This window comes from Acomys russatus, chromosome 6 (genome assembly GCF_903995435.1).
Source record: "Acomys russatus chromosome 6, mAcoRus1.1, whole genome shotgun sequence".
Taxonomy (NCBI): Eukaryota; Metazoa; Chordata; class Mammalia; order Rodentia; family Muridae; genus Acomys; species Acomys russatus.
The window spans coordinates 33,406,338-33,431,567 of NC_067142.1; the positions used below are offsets into that span (position 1 = coordinate 33,406,338).

Genomic DNA, 25,230 nt, shown 5'->3' on the forward strand with positions numbered 1-25,230 from the left:
CCTTTTAAAATCAGAGCCCTCCACCTCTGGGTGTGTTCTGAGGGCGATTACACCCCCTTCCCTTGATCTCTTTAGTCTAGAACAGGAGGACAAAGGTGCTCGAATCACTCGAAAAGTGATTGATTTATGACCTAAGTTGATGGCAGTGAGTCACAGGGCCAGAGAGACCAGGCAGAGCTCCACTCTCCTCCCCACACAGTCTCCTGACACAAAGGACCTGTTGGGTGGCCAAGACAAAGATGGTACAGTGGACAGACGGGCACCTCCCTTTGGAGGTGGCTGTCCTCATTGAAAGAAAGGCCCTTGAGGTTGACACCTAAGTCATATGTGCTCAAAGGGTGAACTATGTGTCAGGTCAGCTGCTCCCTAAACACTGGGTGAGGTCGGCTTAATGTCTCTTTCTAAACTGGATAGGGGCAGAGTCGGAGCTCCCCCTGAGAGTGAGGGAGAGGGCAAGACCTATTGCCTCTGGTGGAGCTCCTGTTTGCCTCAGTTGTCAGCCCAGGTCGGGAGTCCTGCTGCTGCTCTCCCAGGAAGCTTCACACTGTGATGAGGGTGTTGCTCAGCCTTGTTCCCTATTTCTGCGTATGAACATAGAAGCCCTTGCCCCTTAGAGACGGGTCCCGCTAGCCTCCCCTCAGACTCTTGATCTTCCTGCCTCAGCTTCCTGCCTGCTGTGACCATAGAAGCGCACCGCCCTCCTGACTGTCCGCTTGTCTCTTGATGTGAAGCACATCACAGAACACAGCTGCTTTGCTGAGGTGTGGATCAGCAGAGGGGCTGATTCAGCAAGGGGGCAAGCAGCTAGGAAACGGAGCTGCGGCGGTTGCATATATTTTCCTTGTAAACTTCCTTCTCCCTCTTTGGTACCCAGGCTGAGAAAACTACAGACTCCTCTCGTTTGCATCTGCCTGGTAATTCTGTCTGAGACTCTCACACCCAACCCCAAGCCTCCCTAAGCGTTCGTTGAGACCGTGCAGTGTTGCAAGGGTCGAGTTCCTTGGCAAAGAGCCCTCTTCCTCCGCAGGGCTGCCAGGCTGGGGTGTGGGCTAGGGATGGGTTGAGCTTCCTCAGACTGAGGTTGCGTGCTGGCTTAGTTAGGGTTTCTGTCGCTATGATGAAAATCCATGACCAAAGCAATTTGGGCAGGAAGGGGTTTATTTGGCTCACACTTCCACATCATAGTCTGCCACTGAAGGAAGTCAGGATAGGAACTCAAATGGCAGGAACCTGGAAACAGGAGTTGATTCAGAGACCATGGAGGGGTGCTGCTTACTGACTTGCTCACCACAGCTTGCTCAACTTGCTTTTCTTTCTTTCTTTCTTTCTTTCTTTCTTTCTTTCTTTCTTTCTTTCTTTCTTCAAGACAGGGTTTCTCTGTGTTACAGCATTAGCTGTCCTGGACTCTTTGTAGACCAGGCTGGCCTCAAACTTACAGTGATCTGCCTGCCTCTGCCTCCCAAGTGCTGGGATTAAAGGTGTGCACCACTACTCCTGGCTTCAACTTAATTTTTTTTTTTTTCTAAACAGGATTTCTCTGTTTAGCCTTGGCTGTCCTGGACTTGCTGTGTAGACCAGCTTGGCCTCAAACTCACAGTAATCTGCCTATCTCTGCCTCCCAAGTACTGAGATTAAAGGTGTGCACCACCACACCCGGCCAGCTTGCTTTCTTATAGAACCCAGGACCACAAGCCTAGGAATGGCACCACCCACAATGGGCTGGGCCCTCCCACATCAATCACTAATTAAGAAAATGCCCTACAGCCAGATCTTACAGAGACATTTTTCTCAATTGAGGTTCCCTCCTTCCAGATGACTCTAGCTTGTGTCAAGTTGACATAAAACTAGCTGGCACACTTGCTGACAGTACATGTCACCTTGGATTCAGAAGGTAGGCAAAAGTGACTCTCGTTCTAGGAGCTTGCCTGTCTCCACTATGGTCATCACAGCACTTCAAATTTGGAGGCTCAGTGGAAATGCTCTAGACGCCAATCAAATGCCTCCTCTGTTCATCCAACTGGGCTATGAGTCTTCCCTTGTTCTGCCCAGTTCCTTTGCTGGGAGAAAACAAGTGAACACCTGGGGCTCTGGGCTGTTTCTGCCTCAACAGGCCTCATCCCTGACTCTGAGGAGTTCCTGACCTAAGAAGGAGGGAAGGAAACTCTGGCTAGAAAAATTCTCCAAACTGAAGTGTCTTTATTTTCCCAGTCAGTCTCCTTACTCTGGCTGCTGCTTCTGACATCACTGATGGTTGAAGCCTAGTTAAGGATGGTATTAAAAGCCAACTGTGGGGTTGTTTTAGATCCCGTGGCTCCCATATTCCAATGGGGAAAGAGGGTTGCACACAAATTCCTTTTTTTTTTTTTTTAAATTACATTTGTTTTTAATTTACTTGTGCGTGTGGTGGTGGTGGGATACATGCAAGTCATGGCACATGTGTGAAGGTCTGAGGAAACCCTGCAGGAGTGAGTTCTCTCCTTCTACCATGTGGGTCCCAGGTATCGAACTCAGTTTCTCATGCTTGCTGGCAAGCACCTTTACCTCACCGAACCATATCACTGATTCAAGTATTTTTAAAGATATTGTTTTTAGTTTTAGCGTGCGCGCGCATGTGCATGTGTGTGCGCATGCGTGTGTGTGTGTGTGTGTGTGTGTGTGCGCGCGCGCGCGCGCCACTTGTGTGCTCATGCCCAGGTGAGGCATCCCCTGGAGCTGGAGTTATAGGTAGGCTGCAAACTGCCCAACATTGGTACTGTGAATTGAACTCTGGTCCTCTGGAAAAACAGCCAGCATTTTTAACTGCTGAGACAATGCTTCAGCCCCGGCCTGGGTATTTTAACACGCTAACTTGAATGCTTTCTTACGGTTCGCAATAAAGCTATTTCTCCTTCTCATACATTTCTCCTTTGCCTTGGCTTCCTGGAAGCTGAGGGGTTTAAACACAATCAGCAAACACCTACTTCCTCTCTCCCTTCATCATTATTAATTTCTAGCATTTAATGTAAGCATGTGCATGTAATTGTTTCTTGTTTCCATGTGATTCGGTACTTTAAGGTGCTCCAGAGTCTTCTTAGACACAGTAAAGGATAAACCAAAGCTGAGGGGTGCTGGCTTCCACCTTTACTCTCAGAACTGTGGAACAGAAGCTTCTAGAAAGAGACAGCGCCAGTGGAATCCATCAGCCAGCAGCCTTCTAAGGTCGACATCCCACTCCTAGCCCATACCCTAGGCTGGCAGGCAGGTTCAGGAGGAGGGGCTCTTTGTGTTGAGTTCAAGACCAGATGGGGATACAAGGTGAGACCATTCCTCAATACATGAAATATATGTGTTGGTAGAGTGCTTGCCTCGCCTTCACAAGCCCTGGCTTTCAACCCTAGCACTGCACAAATTGGTCGTGGTGGCAAAGGCTTGTAATTGCAGTACTCAAGAGGTAAGGCAGGAGGATCAGAAAGACAAGCTCATCTTCACTTAAGTGAAAAGCTTGAACCCCTGTCTGTCTGTCTGTCTGAATTAATTAATTAATTAATTAATTAATTAAAGTATTAATATGATTGCATGTCCTAACCTTTTCTTACCGATAAGCAACAAACAACAAAAAGAGGTAATGGTGGCTCAAGAAAGCATGCAGGCCAAATGCCCTAACACATAAAATAAAGAAATACAATTCTTTAAGAACAGTTTAAATATTCTAATAGGATGCACTGATTACAATGGGGTAGACAGTATTCTAGGAACTGTAAACTCATTTCCTCTGACCGCGCTGAAGTAAGAGCAGCAGTTATTGGCCTCATTTAACAGATAAGCACACTACAAGCCTTGATAGCTTGCTTGAGAACCCAGAGCTAGCACTTGGACCTGGCAGGTGGCTCCGCAGCACATGCACTAGTGCCCACGATGGAGTAAACGGCACAAGTCCACCTCACAAGCTACAGTGTAGTCCATCAGGGTCCGTGAGTATCAAGCCAGACGGAGCCAGCAGTCTAGACGCCTATTCCAACTAGAGACACACTGTCAACAACAACCGGATTCTTTTTTAAAAATTATTGAGGGCAGGGAGAGGGTGAGACAGAGTTTCTCTGTGTAACCCTGGCTGTCTGGAACTCAGGCTCTCTGCCTCTGCCTCCTAGGTGCTGGGATTAAAGACATGTGCTACCAGCTAACAATCTGACACTTAGTGGAGGGGATGGGAAGGTGGTAAGAAGAAATCTCTACCTTTCCCTACCTTTACTGACAGGATGAAGCATGTGATTGAGCGTATGGTGTTATCAAACTGCAAAGGGTGATTGAAAACAAACCCTGGGCCAGCCTATAAAGGCCTTAACGGCAAAACTGAAAACTAAACATTGACCCATAGAGGAGCCCGTGAAGGCATTCAAGCAGGAAAGACAGTCGGGTGAGTTAGGGTCTTTGACCGAGGGAAGTGCAGAGGGGATGGCTTCCCACAGCATCCCATCCTCAGCCGATGGCTGCAAAGATGGAGCCTTGAAGTGGACATAAGAGATCAGCTCAGGAAGTGGCCTCCAGAAGATCTGTCCTGACAGGAAGATTTCTGTCTCTGTGGCTGGGGATCTCATATTCTGCTGGGGCCCAGGCATGGTCATTGTGGGCCACAGATGGCAGATTAAGGCTGAGCAGGGACAGCTCTTCTAGCTCTCTCCTTACAGATAAGCCGACTGAGGTGCAGGGAGGAGACTGCCAAGTCCAGCCATCTCTCCCTGTCTCTGGGCTCCTTCCTCTGACCCACATGGATCAGGTGCCTGGCCTTTCCTGGATCTGAGCCTGTGGGGGCAGTTAAAGAGACACCTTGGCCCAGAGTCGGGTGGCAGAGGGGGAGAGGCGACCCGCAGCATCCCTTCTTCAGCTCCTCCTGGTGTAGCCCTTTCTCCACTCTTTGCCACTGCTGTCACAGCTGCTTGGCCCAGACACTCAGGCCCCAGGAAGGCCTGGCCATACAACACCTGGGCTCCCTTCACCAGCCCTAGGGCCTCTCCTCTTGTTTTCTGTCTGGGGATGAAGCAGGTCTGTTCTGGGCCCCCAGGAAGGAGGAGAGGGGCTTTACAAGGGGGTCTTGTCCTGTTTGCAAAGGGGCAATAAATCCAGCTTCAGATCTACTGCTGCCCCCCAAGTCCATGTGTTCCCTACTGAGTTTCCAGCACTTGTGGTCACACCTTCTTACTGCCATTGCAGAAGGCCCATGAAGTGGAGGTGTGGGAGGCCACATTCCTGAGGTTCCTAGGATAACAGGCTTTTAGCAGACAGTTTCCCCCTTTTGTTCCTAGGTACACCGAAGGAGCCATGGGAGGAAAAACATACCACTAAGACTCTTTCAGCCAAAACTGGTCTGGCCATCTGTCTCTGTCTCTCCCCAGTTCCTGCTCATGTCCTGTTCATGCACACACACACCGCCCCCCTCCGACACCCCGCTCCCTCAAGCCTGGCTTCCTTTCCCCTGCCTACCACAGGAACAGAATGTCCCCTTCTCCCTAGACACTAGTGAGTCACTAGGACATAGAAGTTAAGGAGTAATCCCCAGGGCCTGATACAGTCAGTCTGCGGGGCCTAGCACTTAGTGACAATATGGATGGATTTGTGACACCTTATAGTCTCTTGTTTCCAGTGGTGGAGTTAGAGCCTTAATACCCATACAGTACTGGGGATGGGAGAAAGTCTGAGGAGCACGAACAGGCTGTTGGAGGAACTGTAATACTTGGAGGTCACCCGGCAGTCATCAAGGCTGTGGCTGGCTCCTGACATTAAGCGTGGCTATTCCTGGAGAGTTTTGTTTTAAGTTTTGTTGCGATACAGGGTCTCATGTGTCCCAGGCTGGCCTTGAACTCGCTTTGTATGTTGAAGATGACCTCGAATGTCTGCTCCTCCTGTCTCTCTGCCTCTCAAGTGCTGGGGTTGTAGACATACATGAACATACCTGTTCATACCATTATCTTCTGCCTCAGGAAGCTGAGGCTGGGGGAGGAGCAGAGGCCACTTAAGGAGGCAGTTCAGGCTTGACCTGGGGATTTAGTCACAGGTGCTGGCTGGTCATTCTGTGGTTATTTACCTAATTTCTTTGAGCTTCATTCTGGTCTTGCTAAATGTTCAAAATGGTGGCAAACAAAGCCCTGAATTATTTATTGGAGCCACTAGTCGCTCAAGGACAGGAGTCATGGTGTAGCCTTCTCCTGTCACCTGCCTGGATACGTCCTCTGGTTACATCACCTCCTCCAGGCTCTGGAGGCCACCGCGGCTGACCTTCTCCAACACCTGCCCCTGGTCGGGTCCTTCTCCAGGGCTGTCCCTCTGTGGTCACTCTTCAGTGACCTCTCGCTCCATAGACTCCTGCCTGTGCCGCACCTCGAAGAGGAAGCCCAGACCACGGCCTTCAGTCAGTGTCCATGGAATGAGGGTCAGGCAGTTAGGGGCAAAACGAGCAGCTGAGAGGGCCTTGCTCGGCCTAGCTTGCCTCTCAGATTGTGCCCATTTCGGGTGAATGTTCCCCCATGGAAATCATTCATAGACCCCCCACCCCCACCCCGCAGAAGATGTCCTCGTGCACCTTCTCTGTCTCAGAAGAAGCGGTTCTGGCCCCACCTCAGCACCAGCAGACCTCTTCTTCACGATTTGGGATCATCCTGCCTGGCCATTACCCACAGCCCTGGACAGGAGCTGACTCCCTTGCACACAGACAGGGTTACACATGTGCTACTCACACACGCATGCATGCATGCACGCACGCAAACATTCCCAGAGGAAGTCAGAGTAGGAAATGGTGTCTGGCTTTATAAACAAACACCCAGGCTCAGTTAATTCTTGAAACTGCTGGTGCCTTTTCTGGGCTGAGTCACACCTGGCCTGGAGCAAACCTGTTGGGATAGGTCCCTCCCCACATCATCTGCAGCCTGGGACCAAAATGGAGGCCTAGCTCCTCCTGCTGGCAATTTTGAGAAACACCTCCGAATGGGCAATTAAAAGCTGGCGCACCATCTCAGGAATGAAAATGAAGGATGTAGGCAGCTAATGCTCTCCTCTTTTATTTTTTATTTTTTTTTTATTTCAGTGAATTCTGTCTGTCCTTCCAAAGGCAAGCTTCATCTCTTTGCTGTGTGAGAGCAATGATGGTCCTCGTGAGTCTTGGACTCACAGCGAGGTGACAGCAGTACAAGGGTTGCTCGCCTTCCACATTTTGCCTTATCAGTTACCACTGCCCTCTTCGCTTTATTGTTGTTGTTGTTGTTGCGTTTATTCATTTGTGTGTGCACGCACATACACGTGGGGGTCAGAAGACAAGCACCGTGGGTCCTCAGGACCCGTCTCAAGTTGTCAGGCTTGGCAAGCAAGTGCCTTCAAGTTCAGGGTACACACCGAACCATTGCACTAACCCCCCCCCCCCACCGCAACACTTTTCAATGTAGTTTATCTAGGGTGTACATGTTTGTATGTGTGTATACTCACATAGACATAACACGGTGCAAGGGTGAAGGGCAGAAACCAATTTGGCTCTCTTCTTCCGCCCTGTGGGTCGCAAGTTCAAATCTGGCATCAGGCTTGACCTCAGGCATTTCAATTTACCAAACCATCTCACCTGCTCCAATACCTTCTTTTTTTTTTTTTAAGACAGGGTTTCTCCATGTAGACATGGCTGTCCTGCACTCAATTTGTACACCAAGATGGCCTTCAACTCACAGAGATCTGCATGCCTCTGCCTCCCTGAGTGCTGGGATCACAGGTGGGTGTCACCGTGCCCAGCTCCCAACATCTTTCCTAATCCCACGCCCATCCACCATCCAGGCCAGCTCTGAATCGTTTCTCTATTCCAATCCCACTCTGCAAGTGAGCACACTGACTGGAGGCATGGCTGGAGAGAACTGAGTGCACACTTATCATTGCTGACTACTCATGAGGTGGGTGAAGGCAGGCATCCGCAGAAAAAGCATCTAGCCAACCAAGGGGCCTGTTTGAGGTACTTAAGCCTTGGATAAGAGGCTGTATCAGCTCTCCTGTGGGGAGCTCCCATGCCACCAGTTGCAGTGGGGGCACCCCAGATGATGAGCAGGGAGTGTTGACGTAGATGTAACACACCCCAGGAGATGGCTGGAGGCCATGTGTGGAATCTCTTCAGAGAGCTTGGCTGGGCCAGGCCTGATCTCATGAGGAGACTCACAGCCATCCCTGTACTTAGCACCCCTAGGGCCATGAGGCCACATAGTCAAGACAGAATACATATCCTGTTTTCTGTTGGTTTCTGCTCCCTGGACACTAATCATCAGTAAGACTGATAGAGCTAGGGACTGGCTCTCCCGACTCCAGTCGGGTCCTGGCTACCTGCAACATGGTCCCCAAGTAGGGGAAGAGGGTGAGAGGTCACATAATCTCTCCAGCCTCTAGGCACCTTTGTAGACTATGTGACTGCTAGAGGCAGTGATGTGTACTCCTCACAACTCTTGTCCTCATCCCGGGGAGGGTTTCCCATTGTCGCTCCTTGGTTCTCTTGTATAGTCAACAGCACCCTGGGATAGAGGTCAACCTGGCATCCAAGGCACCCAGGAGATGCAGGACAGTGATTCCAGGACAAGGGTTTGGCACCATCGACTGGGACCACAGCCATAGTTCAGGAAGTCGGTGTTATTTTGGGCAGCCCACTCAACCTCTCTGAACCTCTGTTTCCCAACATGTCAGTCAGGACAACAGTCCTTGTCACCTAGAGTTGTATAGAAACTGAGTGACAAGGATGAATGTAAGTAGTGTGTCAAAAACCAGAGTCAGTAAAGGATAAACACAGGATATTTTGCTGGAGTCTCAATTTTATCAGAAAAAAAAGTGTGTTTTGGGGGGCGGGGGCGGGGTGGGGAGTGACGACTGTCTTTTGAAGTAAACCAGAAAAATGTAGACTTCAAATAAATTTTGAGGAAGATGTGACCTAAGAAAGATTTCTGATTGATGCTCGTGCTTTGGGCTTTACTCTAACCCTGTGGACAAGAATTGTCTGGCTAAAGGTCACTGTCTGCCTCTGGTAGTCCTTGATGGAAGCACTGAAACTCTGGTGCTGCAGAGAGCCGGTTTGGATGCACATCGCTCTCAGCTTCTGCAGCTGGCTTTCAGATGGTGGAGACCCTTCTGTGTGAGTCTTGGCGCTCTGGAGTCAGCAGGGAATCTGCCTTAGCTGCAGGCCCTGGAAAGGGTGGAGGGAATCTGTTCTCTAGATTCCCAGTGCCACGTAGGGAGCTTGTTTACTTTGCTGTTTACAAGGCCTGATAAGATGTTTCTGGCTGATTCTGGGAGTCTGTTGAGGTTAACAGAGGGTAACTATGGAATTGTGGCATGAGAGCTACTACCATACTTTCCAGACTACCTGGGGTTGGGAGGAGACTGGGGAGTTGTGTATGTATGCTCTAGATTCAGATACATACTGTGTTTCTAAGGCTCCAGTTAATACCCCCTGCTTACAGTAAGATACACCTGTCTCCAAAGCCCACCACCCCCTGCTCCGAAATACTAAGGACTACATTTCCCAGACTCCCATCCTCTCAGATGGTCATGTGGCTGAGTTCTTCCATTTAGCAGCAAATGAATGTGTCACTGCAGTTTCTTGCTCTTTATTTTGGTTTAGTTTAGTTTGTTAGTTAGTTTTGTTGTTTTGAAGCCAGTAGGACTTTGTTGTTTTGTTTTGTATTGTTTTGAGACAGGTTGGCCCTGTGAGCTATGAGGTCAAGGACCAATCTAAAACAGTTGTGGGTTTTGTTTTGTTTCTGGTGTGTGTGTGTGTGTGTGTGTGTGTGTGTGTGTGTGTGTGTGTGTGTGTTTTCTTGTTTCTATCTGTTCTTCCCTGAGGGCGAGGGGTCGGGGCTTTGAGTATAAAGGTCCTTAAGCTCACTCTCTACTGTCATAGTCTGTGGTTTTGATCCCCTCTGTGTCTCTCTGTATCTTCAGTAGCTATTAGGTAAGAAACATCAAGCTATCTCTGCTTAAGGAGAGCAACAATCGTGCCATCAGGTGCTCTTCCTTGTTGGGCAAACAGTAGCGTGTACCCACACACACCTTGATAGTACAGGTCAGTACCAGGTCAGCCACCCTGCCTGGCCTCTTGCTATGGTCCAGAGACGTGGTAACCATGAACTGGATGGGGCTGCTGAGGAGGTAACTACACACTGTTTAAAGTGAGCTTTAGAAAACAGTATAAGTTAGGGGCTGGAGAGGTGGCTCAGCAGTTAAGAGCACTGGTTGCTCCTCCAGAGAACCTGGGTTCAAGTCCCAGCACCCACATGGAGCTCACAATCCTCTGTAACTCCAGTTCCTGGGGATCTGACATCCTCACGCAGATAGACATGCAGGCAGACAAGAAGCCCATGCACATGGAATAAAAATAAATAAAGCTGAAAAACAAATCTGGGTGGTGGTGGCACACATCTTTAATCCCAGCACTCGGAGGCAGAGGCAGGTGGATCTCTGTGAGTTCAAGGTCTCCAGAGCGAGTTTGAGGACAACCAAGGGTACACAGAGAAACCCTGTCTCAAACAAAACAAAACAAAAAACAAAAGCAAACAAGTAAACAAACAAAACAGTAGAAGTGTGCTCTAAAATGACAATTAAAATACGTTGTGAGTGCTGTGACCAGAGCTTGCATTTGTGTGCCTGCCAGAGCTCTGGTTGACCACAGACAGATTTGTGTGCCTGCCGGAGCTCTGGTTGACTACAGACAGATTTGTGTGCCTGCCGGAGCTCTGGTTGACCACAGACAGACAGCCTGTCATCAGAGAGATTCAGACTTTGAGTTTAGCCTTTGTGTCAGGGTGCTGGAATCTAGACCTCCGCTGTACTGGGTGAGCCAGGGCACCACACCATGGAAAGAGGCCATGGGTGCACAGGAGCCTTGGCAAAAAGGCCATCCCCTGGGGCTTCCTTCCTGCCATCTGTGTCACAGTGAGGCTGTAAGGACCCAGAAGGCAGCGTTGACTCCTAATCATCCCAGTAACCAACGCCCAGGCATGCAGAGAAAGAGACTCCATTTGCCCCAAAAAGGGCATTTTAACCATTAATATGCTAGGGGTTTTTTTTTTGTTTTTTGTTTTTGTTTTTTTAATCTTGGAGCTGGAGATGGCCTCGCAGATAAAGGTGTCACGGTTGCTGATCATGTAGTGCATCAGAGTTCAGATCTCAGCAGTCCACAGCCGCATGCAACTCCAGCTCCAGCGGATCCAGTGCCCTTGTCTGGTCTCCACCGGCACCTACACACGTATGCACATTCCCACACACATGCGCACAAACAAAAGTGATAAATCTTAAGAGAGAGAACAGGAAACAAAGACATGAGAAAGGACTGAGAGAGGTCAATGGAATTCCCCACTAACTGGCCATCGTGTCTGCCTGGTTTTTGTTTGTTTGTTTGTTTTTAATGAGTAAATCTCAAATAGTGTGATAAAGACTCGTGAGCCAGAGGTTTGGGACTATGAGGAACTCTGGAACTCTGTCTCTGTCCCTGTCTCTGTCTCTGTCTCTGTCTCTGTCTCTGTCTCTGTCTCTGTCTCTGTCTCTCTCTGTATATGTGTTTGTGTGGGTGCACACGCGTGAATTCAAATACAATGAGAACGTAACCGAGGGTTTGCCAGCCTATGGGATATAATACAGATGTAAAGACTCACTCAGGGCCTGGCTTGTGATAAGAACTCAACATCACAGATAATGGTTCTTCACAAGACTGGGGTCTCAGGAGCCTTCAGTCTGTGACTGTAAGAAGTGGGGATCTGGCTGGGTGTGGTGGCGCACGCCTTTAATCCCAGCACAGAGGCAAAGGCAGGCAGATCTTTGTGAATTCGAGGCCAGCCTGGTTTCTACAAAGCAAGTCCAGAGATACCCTGTCTCGAAAAAGAAGACAAACAAACAAAACAAAACAAAACAAAAGAAAGAAAAAAAGAAACGAAGTGAGAATCCGGCAGCTTCGTCAGAGGCGAACAGAAAGGGCGCTTTAATTCTTCTTGTTTCAGCCAGGAGCTGTCCCCTCCTGCACCAGCAGAGGGCTCCACATACATGCAAATGTATTTTCCCTGCGGCTCTAATCAGGAGCTTACCAAGCTGCGGGAGTTAATCAGGCAGGTGATGATTGAGCAGACCGAGGAAAACCCGTCAAGGTGGGCACAGACAACAGCGGCGGGCAGAGTGGAGAAAACCCCCGGGTTACGTGGGAAAGGAAAGCTTCCAAGGACGAGGAAGGAAGAGTATAACTTTCGGAGGAAGCTATCAGCCTAGCTTAGGGGCTCAGGGCCCGGTCCGGGCAAGGCAGTAGCCGCACACTGGCCAAAAGAGTCTATGAAGGACATCACAGAGGGACACGTGACTAGCTAAGAAGTGCAGAGCAATAGGCCGGCGTATAAGGTGGAAGACGGGAGTGTCCCTCACCTCAGGCTTGCCCTTGAACTGGGGGTTATGTATCTGTCAGGATGGGAATTAACGATGCAAGGGCACTAGACTGGACTGTTACAGGGTCTCGGGGAAGTAAAAAGGAATGAGCGTGGAAGAGAGTGCGCCTAAGAGCCTCAGTCCATGCCGGAGACAAAGTTGCAGCCCACTGATGGCTAAGGTCTCCGAGTCGTTCCTGTACATAACTAGTCCACGCTCAGTAGCTGAGACTAGTGGACAAAGTCACCCACTGGGGCTAGCAGAGGCCACAGCCCCTGCTGGGCTGCCTACACTTGTCCAGGAAATTGCTTTTGGAAGATGTCGCTGAACCTGGGACCATGCCACCTGGGCCTCTCGCTCTGCCTCCTCCCAGCACTGCCGCCTGGGAAACAAATGGAATCATCCTTGAACTTGCCAGGGTGCCCCACCCAAGCACCTGTAGTAGGCTTTGCCTCTGGGAAACCAAGTGGGAGACTCACATGACCAGCTAAGAAAGATGTCTGGGGAGTGGCCCCAAAGCTTGGTCCCTCCCACTCAGGAGCCAATAGGAAGGAATGCCTCACCAATACTTGGCCCCCTGGCGCCCTCTGCTGACAGATTTTGACATTGTGCCAGCTGCTGAGGAAGAGAACTGTCTCCAGCATCTGTCTGTAGAGGGTGGATTTTTTTTTTAACTGAAAGGGTTAATAGCTGATGCCGGATGTTGCTAAAACCCACTGGGAGACCAGGAAGCCCTTCCTTTAAAACTCTCTGAAAAATTTAAGAGAGGGACTTTTCCTGCCAGCTGAGAAATGAAAGAAAATAAGGAAAGAAGGAGGAGGGAGGACGAGGCGGAGAAGAAGGAGAGAAAAGAAAAAGAAAGAAAGAAAGAAGGAAAAGGCCAAAGATCAGGGGCGTGGTGAAGCACACCTGTGATTGGAACCACAGGGCTTAGGTGGTGGGGACAGGAGGATGGGGCTCCAAGGCCAGCCTTGGCTGTGTAGTGAGTTTGAGATAAGGAAGTCTCTACACTCTCCTGCCTGCCAGAGCAAGTAATAATTAAACCAAAACTATGCAAATGAAATAACTGTGATTTGTATATTTATTTTTAAACTTTACTAGAAAAAACCTTTGCAAATAAAAAGAAATCACACACCAGAATGAACTAGGCCCCCAAAGTCTATATAGACATCTTGATGGATTTCTGTTCAGCTGGAACGATTCCCAAGTGACGGAGCTTCACGCTGGATTTTATACTTTCACTATCAGATTAAATTTTTATGTAAGTTTTCACCACCAAAGCCCTAAAAATCCAAAATTGTGATTTTTTTTTTCTTTTGGTAGCACTGAAGGTCGCTTTGATAAAGATTGCACCAAAAGAATGCTCTCTGGCTTCACACGGTTTCAGAGACCTTAATAGCTGTGAGCTCCCAGGCTCAGGGCATCTTCCTGACCCTAGTGAACTGGGACCATAGATGAAGACATTGCGGCCTGTCAGTAAGATGTTTTCGCGTAGTTAAGAGAGGAGATAAACAAAGACACGAAAGGTCGATGAAAATACAGGCAGAAAATAAGGTAGCGTACAAGGCGAAAACCAATGGCTGCAAAACGGAAGGCACAGTAAATAGAAGGCATGGCCCGCTCCACTGTGGGCCAGTGCGGTAAAGGTGCCCGTTGCCAAGCTACAGCCCACGATGTCGGCTTTCTCTGGCTGTTCTCCGACATCCACGTGCAGTCGTTGCACATGCACGTGCCCAACACAAATAAATAAAATATAATTAAAAACTTAGGCACCATTGTATATAATAGTCACATTTGATAAGTAAGGCTTAATATACCATTGCATCAAGACATGTCACATGAGAGTCAAGTGGAGTGGCATGTAACTATAATCCCAGTACTGACGCAGGGAGATGGGGGGGAGGCATTTGAGGCCAGCGTGGGCTGCATGAGATTCTGTCTTTAAAATTGTATTGTGAAGGGCTGGAGAGGTGGCTCAGCAGTTAAGAGCACTGACTGCTCTTCCAGAGGTCCTGAGTTCAAGTCCCAGCAACCACATGGTGGCTCATGAACATCTCTAAAGGGATCCGATGCCCTCTTCTGCCATGGAGGCATACATGCAGACAGAGAACTCAGACATTAAAAAAACAAAGTACTGTGAAAAACATTAAAGTCTTAGAAGTTGCTGAGCTCGTACATGACTGAAAATGCAATAAGGAAGACAAATAATAAAATACCACTCTTACAGGTGTATGTACAAAGAATAAATGAGAGGTGGCAGTTGCTGGTGTAACGTTTGGGCATCTAGACCTCTTCTCCGCTAGGGACAGCTAGGTGGCCCAGACAAGAGATTGGGACCTGTTTGGGAGCATAGGCTTACTACCAACGTCATGTAAGACAATGGGCCAAGATCTGGAAGAAAACAAACGCGGCACTGCCCGTGGGTACCAATACAGAGGCAGCCTAGAGGTGGGAGGTTTGGATGGCCCCACAGGACCAGTGCGTGAAAGATGTGACAGCTCTCACAGGTACAGACATACTGTGTTCAAGCTCAAGATCTCCTTGTGCCCAGCGGGACCCAGTTCGAGCCATTAAAGACTCAGCTTCTGAAAGTGGATTGTTCAAATTATACCAGACTGCCGGCATTAGGTTTGCTGGGCTCCAAATAAGCAAATAACTGTTTTCTCTGGAAGAAAATGACATCATTTCAGGCAACAATTATTCCTACAAACAGATCCGCAAGTGCAAACCTTAACATAATGGGGGGAAAAAACACAAACCAACAACTGGGGGCGTCTGCTCCCACTCAGGAGGCAGAACATCCTAAGAGAACATTGCTTCCGCTATAACGTCGTCGTGTGCTGCCTGGAACACCTGCAACAATTGCAGTTTTGAAAATTGCTTCAGGAAGCAGAAGTAACGATGCAGGCAGACCAAAACAAACAAATGAAAAAAAAAAAATAACATTTTGGGAAGCAATAAGTAGCCTCCAAAAGATGGTCCCTGCAGTGGCTTGCCCCTAGGGAAAGGGAGCTCTGTTAATAGGGGGAGGAAGACGCTAGTTGGGCAAGTCCTGGAATAAACTCTCAGGGAGTCACACAGAGAATCTGCGCATGCTCACTGAAGCTTTCTCGCCAGCGTGAAGGCTGAGGGGCAAAGGTTAAAGGTCAGGAAGGCACAAGCGGGGGTGGAGGGCACGGTGGGGGCGAGGGACACAGACTCTGCAGGGCGCCTGCGGGTGCTGGGATGAGAACTCACTGCAGCATGACCATCCACTGCTGACACGCCTTCAGCCATCCACAGCCAGGGGCAAGGAGTCTGAGTGGAGACAGCTCCTAAAGGTTGGGGTCCAAACACTGCCGAGCAAAGAGCCCTCCCCAAAGATCCAAAATCTAGCAGCTGGTTTTTTGTTTGTTTGCTTGTTTTTGTTTTTCCAAAGTAGGGTTTCTCTGTGTAGTCCTGGCTGTCCTAGACTCACTTTGTAGACCAGGCTAGCCTCGAACTCACAGCGATCCGCCTGCCTCTGCCTCCCGAGTGCTGGGATTAGAGGCGTGCGCTGCTACCGCCCAGTGAGACATAAATTTAATAACAAGAGACCAAACTGGCCCTAGAAAAATCTAGAAACCAACTGAGGGCTTCTTGTGCTCCCTGGACATTGTGAAGCTAGCCATATTGAAACCTGGTAGAAAAATTTATAGTTCACTCTGTTTTACTTGTACTCAACTCCCACCATGTCAGAGCAGCTGGCAGGAAGTCCAAACTCTCACTTCCTCCAGGCTGAGGGAAAAGAGAATAAATGGCTAATGTTCTCATGAAGAGGAGACCTGACTGCTGAGAGATGGGCTTTCTCCAGAACAGACGTGGCACGCTTCAGTGTGGATTACAAGAGGTGCACACTAGGTGGCGCTCCAGCATCAGTTTACCGCTGCACTGGCGCTGCCACAGTATAACTGAGGTAGGTAATTCCTAAACAGAAACCTGCCAACGCTCTCAATCATAGTAAATGCCCAAGCCCAGAGAGGTCATATCCCCACAAGAGGCTTGGTAGCTGGGTTGGGTGGGGCAAGTGGGAGCAAATGGTCATAAATTATATTAGATAAAGGGTCAAAATTCAGAATGTAAAAAACCAGCTTCTACAACTCAACAGTGACAACAAATGACTCATTTTTAAAACGAGAATAGAAAAGCTGGGAGTGATGCCCACACCTGGAGCCCCAGAACTTGGAAGACAGGAAGGTTACAACCTCAAGGCCATTTTCTGCTACAGAGCCATGTTGAGGCTGGCTATTATGAACAGAGCCGCCATAAGCATGGGAGTAGATGTTTTTGTAAATTCGGGCCCTATTCAGATCACACAATAACTATTTTAATTTTAAGGCCTTCCATCCTTTCCATAATGGCTGGTGCAGTCTACTTTTATACCGGTAGGGGGCAGTTTTTCCTTCACCACTCCTTGCTATTTTATGTCTTCTTGTTAATAGATATTATTGCTGAAATGAGGCAGTCACTAATTGTAGTTCTGATTCCGTTTCCCTGTCCTCTCCTGCAGCCCCCTCAGCAAAGGATTTGAGTACATGTTTCTGGAGGAGAAAAGGATGCTCAGTATCACTGGTTAGCAGAGAAAAGCAAATCAAAGCCACCAGGTAACGCCACCTCACAGACGTCCTCAGGGTGGCCACAGTTAAAACAGGAAACAGTGATGTCATAATGAATTTCCCAAAAAAAATATTTTTGAAGGAACAGAAAATAATGAGGATGTGGAAGAGTCGAAACCCTTATGCAGTGTTTATGGCAGGCAAAATAGTACAACTGTGCAAAAGATACAGAGATTTCTTTAAAAGGCCGTTACATGATCCAGCAACCACACTTCTGGTGACAGCACACAGGGTTGAAGGCAGATACCAAAGATCGGTTGCCCCATACACCTTATTGCATCACCTTCACCATAGCCGAGACAGGGAACAATGTGAATTATATAAACAAGCGAACTATAACGAAAATGTGGCATCTACAGAGAACGAAGTTTTTATGACCCTCAAAGAGGAAAAGAAATCTCATCATATGCTACAAGCAGGAGCCTGGAAGACAGTGTGAAGTTGGTCAGACACCAAAAACCACTATGATTCCAACAATGTGGGGGATTGTTTGATCTGCTTATGGGAGAAAGGGCTTATTTTGGCTCAGGGTTGGAAGGTGAAGAGCACTATAAGTCACGGCGACAGGGATCTCAGGCAGCTGGTCACATCCTGTCCACACCCAGAAAGCAGAGAGACGAATGTGTGTGCTCTGCTGGCACTCTCTTTTTTTTATGTTCAGGACCAAAGCTCAGGGAACAGTGGAGTTCAGTCTTAGGGAGAGTCTTCCCAGTATAATCTAGTAATTCCTCATGGGTCTGCCTGGACAATATTACCTGTCTTAAGTGTCCAAATTAGTCACAAGAGGCCATGAATTTAAGGTGGGGAGGACTGGGTGCATGCAAGAATTTGGAGGGAGGACATTTTTATGTATATTTTAATCTAAAAAAACACTAAAATAAATAAGTCACTCATAAAAGCATAAACTGAAAAGGCTAGAAGGAACTCTGAGAGGGAATTATGTTTAGCTTGAATAGAGTCTCCACGTCTCAAGGAAAAGTTACACACAACAAAATGTTACCCAACCAGAAAGGAGTTGAAGCACATCATTTGCAGCCACATGGATGGAGCTGGAGGTCACCGCGCTACACGAAATAAGCCAGGCACAGAAAGTCACACACACACACACACCTTCTTACTTGTTTGTAGGGACTAAAAAAGATAATTTCATAGAAAGATATCAGGGGTAGGTTGGAAGGTGGCTCCGTTGACAAAGTACCTGAGGCACAAACATGGGGCCCTGAGTTCAGATCCCAGGCATGGCAGCGCGAATCCCAAACCCCAGTGCTGTGAGGGCAGCGTCAGGAGGATCTCCAGGGCTTACTGGCCAGCCATGCTAGCCAGATGGTGAGCCCTGGGGTTCAGTGGAGAGAGAGGAGGGGGGAGGGAGGGAGGGAGAGAGAGAGAGAAAGAGAAGACACACACACACACACACACACACAGAGAGAGAGAGAGAGAGAGAGAGAGAGATATTAATGCACAGATGTCAACTTCTGGCCTTCACACAGATACACACACATAAGCATTTGTGTGCCTAAGTATGTACACACAAACATGCATAATAAACATATACTACACTAAACACAAAGTTTAAAATGTAAAAGAAAAATGGTCTCCAGAGACTAGGAATGAAGAGAGTAGACTAGAGAGAAGTTAAGGGGCATCAGGACATTTTTAGAGAGAAGGAATTAGTGCTGGCTTTCTGTAGCACAACTGGTAACTATAGGTAACTGTGTGACATTCTATGGTAAGTTTCAAAATAACCTGAAGGCTAAAATAAGACAGACGTGTTTATCACCCCCAACATAATCATTTAACATTGTATGTGTGTATAAAACCATCCCGCCACAGTCCATAGAGGAATACATGTCTGTCTCAATAATGAAGAAAGCAGCTAGCTGTGGGGACACCCAGCTATATTTCCAGTATCCAGGAGATTGAGACAGGAGGATTATCACAAGTTCCAGCATATACTACTAGGCTGCATGGTGAGCTCCAAGACCAACCTGGACTGAAATTAAAACCTATTTCAATCCCAAAGAAAGAGGAGGTGGGAAGAGAGGAATAAAATTTATTACATGAAAAGGTTCTGGAGCCCCATCACACAACAGTGTGAATACACACAGCCATCATACAACATAGAGGACACACACAGACATACGAAACTGCACACTTCAAAGTGTTGAAGAAGGAAAATGAAGACAGATGAGTGGATACTAGACCCATAAAAAAAAAAAAAAATCCTCACATCATTCACCAGCAAAGGAGTGAAAACCACAGCTACAGCTCACTACAGCTCACAGGCCAGGGAGTCAACAAACGCCTGAACCTCTGGTGGCCATGGCGTTACGTGACATGACTGAAGCTTCACACATTGGTCCTCAGCATGGGAACTGGTGTAGATAACTACTTTAGAAAGTCGATTTTTAAGCCAGCCAGTGGTGGTGTACACCTTTAATCCCAAAACTCAGGAAGCAGAAGCAGGCGGAGCTCTGTGAGTTCGAGGCCAGCCTGGTCTACAGACTGAGTTCCAGGACAGCCAAGGCTACACAGAGAAACCTGCTCTTGAAAAACAAGAAAGAAAGAAAGAAAGAAAGAAAGAGAGAAAGAAAGAAAGAGAGAAAGAAAGCAGATTTTAAAAATAAAATTAAACTTGCATCTAACCAGTGATTCTAATTTCCCACTTGTCCACTCATTCAAAGATGAAAACATGTCTTCAAGGAGACTCACCCAGGAATAGTCACAGAAGCTCACATTCATAGCCGCCAACCCCCTAAAATAACCCATATCCACAAACAGGAAAAGGGAGAAACACACTAAAGTGTTATAGTCATTAAACTGAATTCTTATTGTAATTAAAGGAAGCAACCTGGTGAGGTGCGCGGCAAAGCAGATGAATCACAAAACCTTTGTGCTGATGAAAAGAAGTTGACACAGATGGCACATAATTAATAGTTCCAGAAGGATTCTGTCTTAAAACAGGCCATGTAGCCATAGACAGAGCCTAGGAGCAGTGATCTGGGGACTGAGGTTAAAGACAAGCATAAGACAGAGCTATGGGCTAATAAACCCTTTCTAGGGGCTGGAGAGACCGCCCGACAGTTCAAAACACTTGCTGCCCTTGCAGAGGACATGGGTTCAGTTCTTAGCACCTGCATGAGGCTGCAGCAACTGCCTGTAACTCCAGCTTTAAGGGGCCTGATGCCCTCTCCTGGTCTCCGTGGGCACTTCTTGCTTGTGCACTTCCCCACATGCAGGCACACACACATAAATGTAAACAAAAATATATCTTTTTAAAATAAAAAGGGGGAAATTCTATGATTTGTTAGGAGTGTGGACTATCTCAGAGTATACGCTCATTGAAATTCATGTGATTGTACACTTAAAACGAACACTAATTAAAGCGTGGTGTGTGCCTTTAATCCCAGCACTTGAGAGGCAGAGGCAGTGGGTATCTGTGAGCTCCAGACCAACAGCCTCCTCTAGATAGTGACTCCCAGGACAGCCAGGCTACATCATGAGACCCTATCTCAAAAACAAACGAACAAAAAACAATAACAAAGAGATTAAGGGCTGGGGTGAGGCCTAGTTACAGAAGGCTTGCCTACCGTGCACAAGGCTCTGGGTTCCCTTCCCAGTACTGCAGAGGGAAGCGAGATGCTGCATTTTACTATATGTAAGTTTACTTCAGCTAAGGAAAAGTAGTAATAACAACAACAACAATAATAAGGCAGATACAAAGTTGAACCTGGAAACTAGAGTAAACAAAAGCACAGGAATGTGTAACAAGAATAAATTAATAAAAAAAAAAAAGAAAAAAAAAGAACACAGGAATGTAAAGCAGGAGAAACCACAAAAATAGACACAGAAGCAAACAGACTTCAGATACAGGAGTTATACAAAACACATCTTAGAAATAACTGCACTTAAACTATATTCAAGAAAACAGAAGACAGGGTAGAGCAATTTTTCAGAAAACTGTAATCTATGAAAGAAAAAAACGAGCCAACTTTAAAAAGACCCCAATAAATTGTGAAACGGAAAAAGGAGAAAGCAAATGAGTTTAAGAACTTGGAGAAAGGCGCTTGGCCGCACCTTCCCAAATTTACAAACCAGAGTGGAGTACATTTAAGGCACGCAGGAGTTATCTTTCACACTGGGGCAAGGCAGAGCCTCAATGTTGCTTTTCGATTATTTCTATTATATTGTGTCCTCCAGGGGAAAAGTTCTATATTCTGTTTAGTTTTAGTTTTTGTTTGTTTTATGATAGAGGATGTCTTTCTGAGAACACACTGAGGATACTTTGGGTTTAAAGGATGGGCATAATTCATTCTACTTTCTATTGACTTCACAGTTGCTGGGACTTACCTAGCAATGTTTACAATGTACTCTAGGATGGAGATATCCTGATGGATGACAGAAAGAAAAACAGCCTTTGAGTTTTGAGTGGTTATGAATTGATGCCAGGCCAGAAAAGTGGCGTGCCCGGTGGTATTCAGCAGTAACTAGTTTCTGTGGCTGTGAAACTCTAGTACTTAGGGGCAGGAGATGGGATGGGCTTTAAGTTGTTGACTTGGAAAAGGCCCTCGAATGTAACAGTTGTGTAATTATAGGCATTGATACAGTGTAGGGCATGGAGCTAGTGTGATGGACTCTTAGAAGAAATCTAGTTCATTAAAATAAATGTTTGCCGCAAAAACAGTAAGAATTTTCTGCTCCAAACATTAAGGCAAGGACTGCAGAGCAAAATGGTGCTTGTGTTACTAGATATTTTGAAAATAAGCCATGAATTGGCATTTTAAAATTCTGATTACCTCTGGCAACTTTCCATGTCATAACAATAAAAACACTTGTGATTCTAAATAACTAGTAACCCCCAAATATGAAATCAGAACCCACAGTGGGTGAAAATGATTAGACTCTTTTTTTTTCCCTCTTGATTAGAAAAATATTAACCTGATAGCAAGAACTAATGTTGCCAATAATTCTTTCCAAGCTGTGGATTTCCTACAAAGTGTATATTGACATATACACCTGTCTTAGTTACTATTCTACTCTTGTGCAGACTCCAAGGGCAAAGCAATTTATAGAAGAAAGTATGTTGGTGACTTACAGTTTCAGAGGCGAAGCCCTGACCATCAGAGCAGGGACCATGGCAGCAGGCAGGCAGGCACCGCACTGGAGCAGGAGCAGAGAGCTTCCATCTTGAGCCAAGGCATGAAGCAGAGAGGACTGACTGGGAATGGTGTGGGCTTTTGAATCTTCAAAGCCTCCGTGACACACCTCCTCCAGCAGGATCCAATCACATCTCTCTCCTTCCCAACTGGGGACCAAGTACTCAAATATGTGATCTTATGGGGGCCATTATCATTCAAAACACCACAGGTTTGTGTGTATGTGTGTGTGTTTACTCTAAAAAGGCAAGAAAAAAAATTAGAACAAGGATGTATGTGCAGGTCTAGCTACTTAAAAATAAAATAAGTTATAATATATATATCACCCAGAAAAAAGAATTTGGCAGAAGAGTAGATGAAGTTGAGAGAATTAGTCAACTGGAAGATAGATCAGAAAAAACAATGCTCAGACTAAAGCACAGATAAGAAAAACTTAGAAAAGAAATGATGAGGAGCAAGAAGCATAAGTGAGACTAAAAGAAGAGAAAAAGGAATGTGAAGACAACAACGCACAAATAGCTAGGCGTGGCGGGTCACAGTACTTGGGAGGCTGAGGCAGGAGGATTGCTATGAGTTCAATTCATCACAAGATACAGAGTAAGATACTGTCTCAAAACAGAATGTATGAGGAAAGGATGAGTGAGAAATCTGCAAAAGTGGCTGAAAGACATGAATTCATCCATCGGTGAACTTGAAGCATTGCTAAAAGGGTAGCTGAAGGCTAGGGAGTAGCTCAGTGGCAGCACTTGCCTAGCAGGTGTGAGGTCCGGGGTTCAATTCCCAAAAAGGAAACAAAATGAGATAAGATGCCCTGTTATGTAGAGCAGAGCTAAATAGATACAAAGAGATACACAACCTCGACATTGTTAAAAGGAGCAGGTTGTAGACTGACAGTCAGTGTTTCCACAGGAGCACCGCTGCTGGAACAGCGAGGTGGCATAACTTAGCTTTCCAAGGGAAAGACATTCTATCCTCAGCACAAACATGCTTTAAAATGAACATGTAGCAGGACATTTTCATATGAACAAGAATTGGGATTGTTTTACTTAAACTAAAGAAAGCATTATAGGACACTCTTCAGACAACACCAGACGGAAAGCCAGAGAGAAAGATTTCAAAGCAACAGAGATCAAAATCCATCAACCAGAGGCTGGCGAGATGGCTCAGAGGGTAAGCACGCTAACTGCTCTTCCAGAGGACCTGGGCTCACGTCCCAGCACCCACACCGGGGGCTCCAGTTTCAGGGGATCCCACGCCCTCTTCTTGCCTTTGAGGGTGCTTCACCCAAGCAATGCACATACATATGTGCAAGCAAAGCACCCATATACATAAATAATAAATATTGTATACATACTTTTTAAAAAACCATTTTAAGACATAAAGTATAGAGAAAATTAAATTCACTGGTTTGCAGAAGGGCTAAGGAGTTAATTGTTACCTAGGAATTACTAAGAAAAATATACAGGCACTAGTTAGTTGTACTATTAATATTACATTTTCTAAGAATTGGGATAGTATATGATTTCTAAACTACAATCCATAACTGCTTCTTCTTAAACTGTGGGGGTTTTTTCCTTTTTTTTTTTTTTTTTTTTAAATCCCTTGTAATTCGTTGTTGTTGACAGCCAGACATCATGTTTTCTTTTCTTAAATTTATTTTTAATTTATATATTCACTTTACATTCTGATCCTAGCCCCCTCTATCCTCCCCTCTTGGTCCCTCCCTCCCTCCCTCTCCCCCTCCCCCCTTTCCCCTTGTCCTCAGAAAAGGGGAGCTCCCTACTAACCCACCCCAGCACACCAAGTTGCGTTATGACTAAGCTCCTCCTTGTCCACTGAGGCCAGGCAAGGCAGCCCCATTAGGGCGAAGGTTGGAGGGCCCAGAAGGAAAAGGGAATCCAAAGGCTGCAGCATCACTGAGACAAGCTGGAGACCTGCCACAGGGTAGGCTGCAGGGAGGATATGGGGATGTCTCTAGCTGAGCCTCCTAGCAGCGGGGACATGAGACTGAGGAGACCACCTTCTAGCTAGGTAGAACCTTTAGTGGTGGGAGGGGAGCTCCAATCCACCTACAAAACCTTCAAACTCTACCTACCAGATGTGCGGTGATAAAGATAGAGACTGAGGGAAATGGCCCAACCAATGCCTGGCCCAACCTGAGACCCTCCTCATTGGAAAGAGCCAACCTCTGACACCATTAATGATAGATACTCTGCTGTGTTTACACACTGGAGCCTAACTTAACTGTTCTCTGAGAAGCCCCACCCAGCAGCTGACCGAAGCCAAGCATTAGGCAGAGCTCAGGGAAGAGCAGGAGGGAAGGATAGAAGGACGCAGAGGGGACAAGAACACTGCAAGAAGACCAGCAGAGTCAGCTAACCTAGGCCCGTGGGGGTTTACAGAGACTGAACCACCAACCAAAGAGCATGCGTGCACTGGACCTAGGCCCCCTACACAGATGTAACCGATGGGCAGTTTGATCCCCATGTGTGTCCCGTAGTAAGATGAGCGGGGTGCTGTCTATGACATGGACTCTGTTGCCTGCTTTTGACTTCATGTTTTCAAAGAAAAGAAACGGAGACAATTATTTTACTGGGATATTTTATATTAACTTGACGATTTTCTGGGCACCGTTTAATGTTTGCTATATTTATAACGGTCTGAGTTTTTCTTACAACTCCTTCTTTAGTTTTGTTTTTGTTTTCATTTTGAGACAAAGTTTTATATAGACAAGACTGGCCTTGAACTCCTGATTTTCCTGCGTCTGCCTCCCACGTGCTAGGATTACAGGCACCAAGTAACCATGCCTGGGGTACCACTCCTTCTGAATGAAGACACAATTCTTACAGCTCTCTTTGTTACAATTCCCTGTTTCATGGGAGGGTCATTGGATTAATAAGCTTATGGTGAAACCTCAGCTTTTCATGAACCCGAGTTTCTGATCTGCATTTATTCAAAGAAATGTCTTAGTTTTTGTGTTTTCTTTCATGAGACAAGAAAGTGTGTACGTGGATGGGTGGGAGTGGATGGGTGGGGAGTTGCTTCCCCAGACAAGA

The 25,230-nt window shown here is 46.9% G+C and overlaps 1 pseudogene; it reads left to right on the plus strand.

Annotated features, from left to right (window-relative positions):
* Nucleotides 1-13,999: 13,999 nt before the first annotated feature.
* LOC127190947 (60S ribosomal protein L7-like) overlaps nucleotides 14,000-25,230 on the plus strand; it is a 36,081-nt pseudogene continuing 24,850 nt past the window's right edge.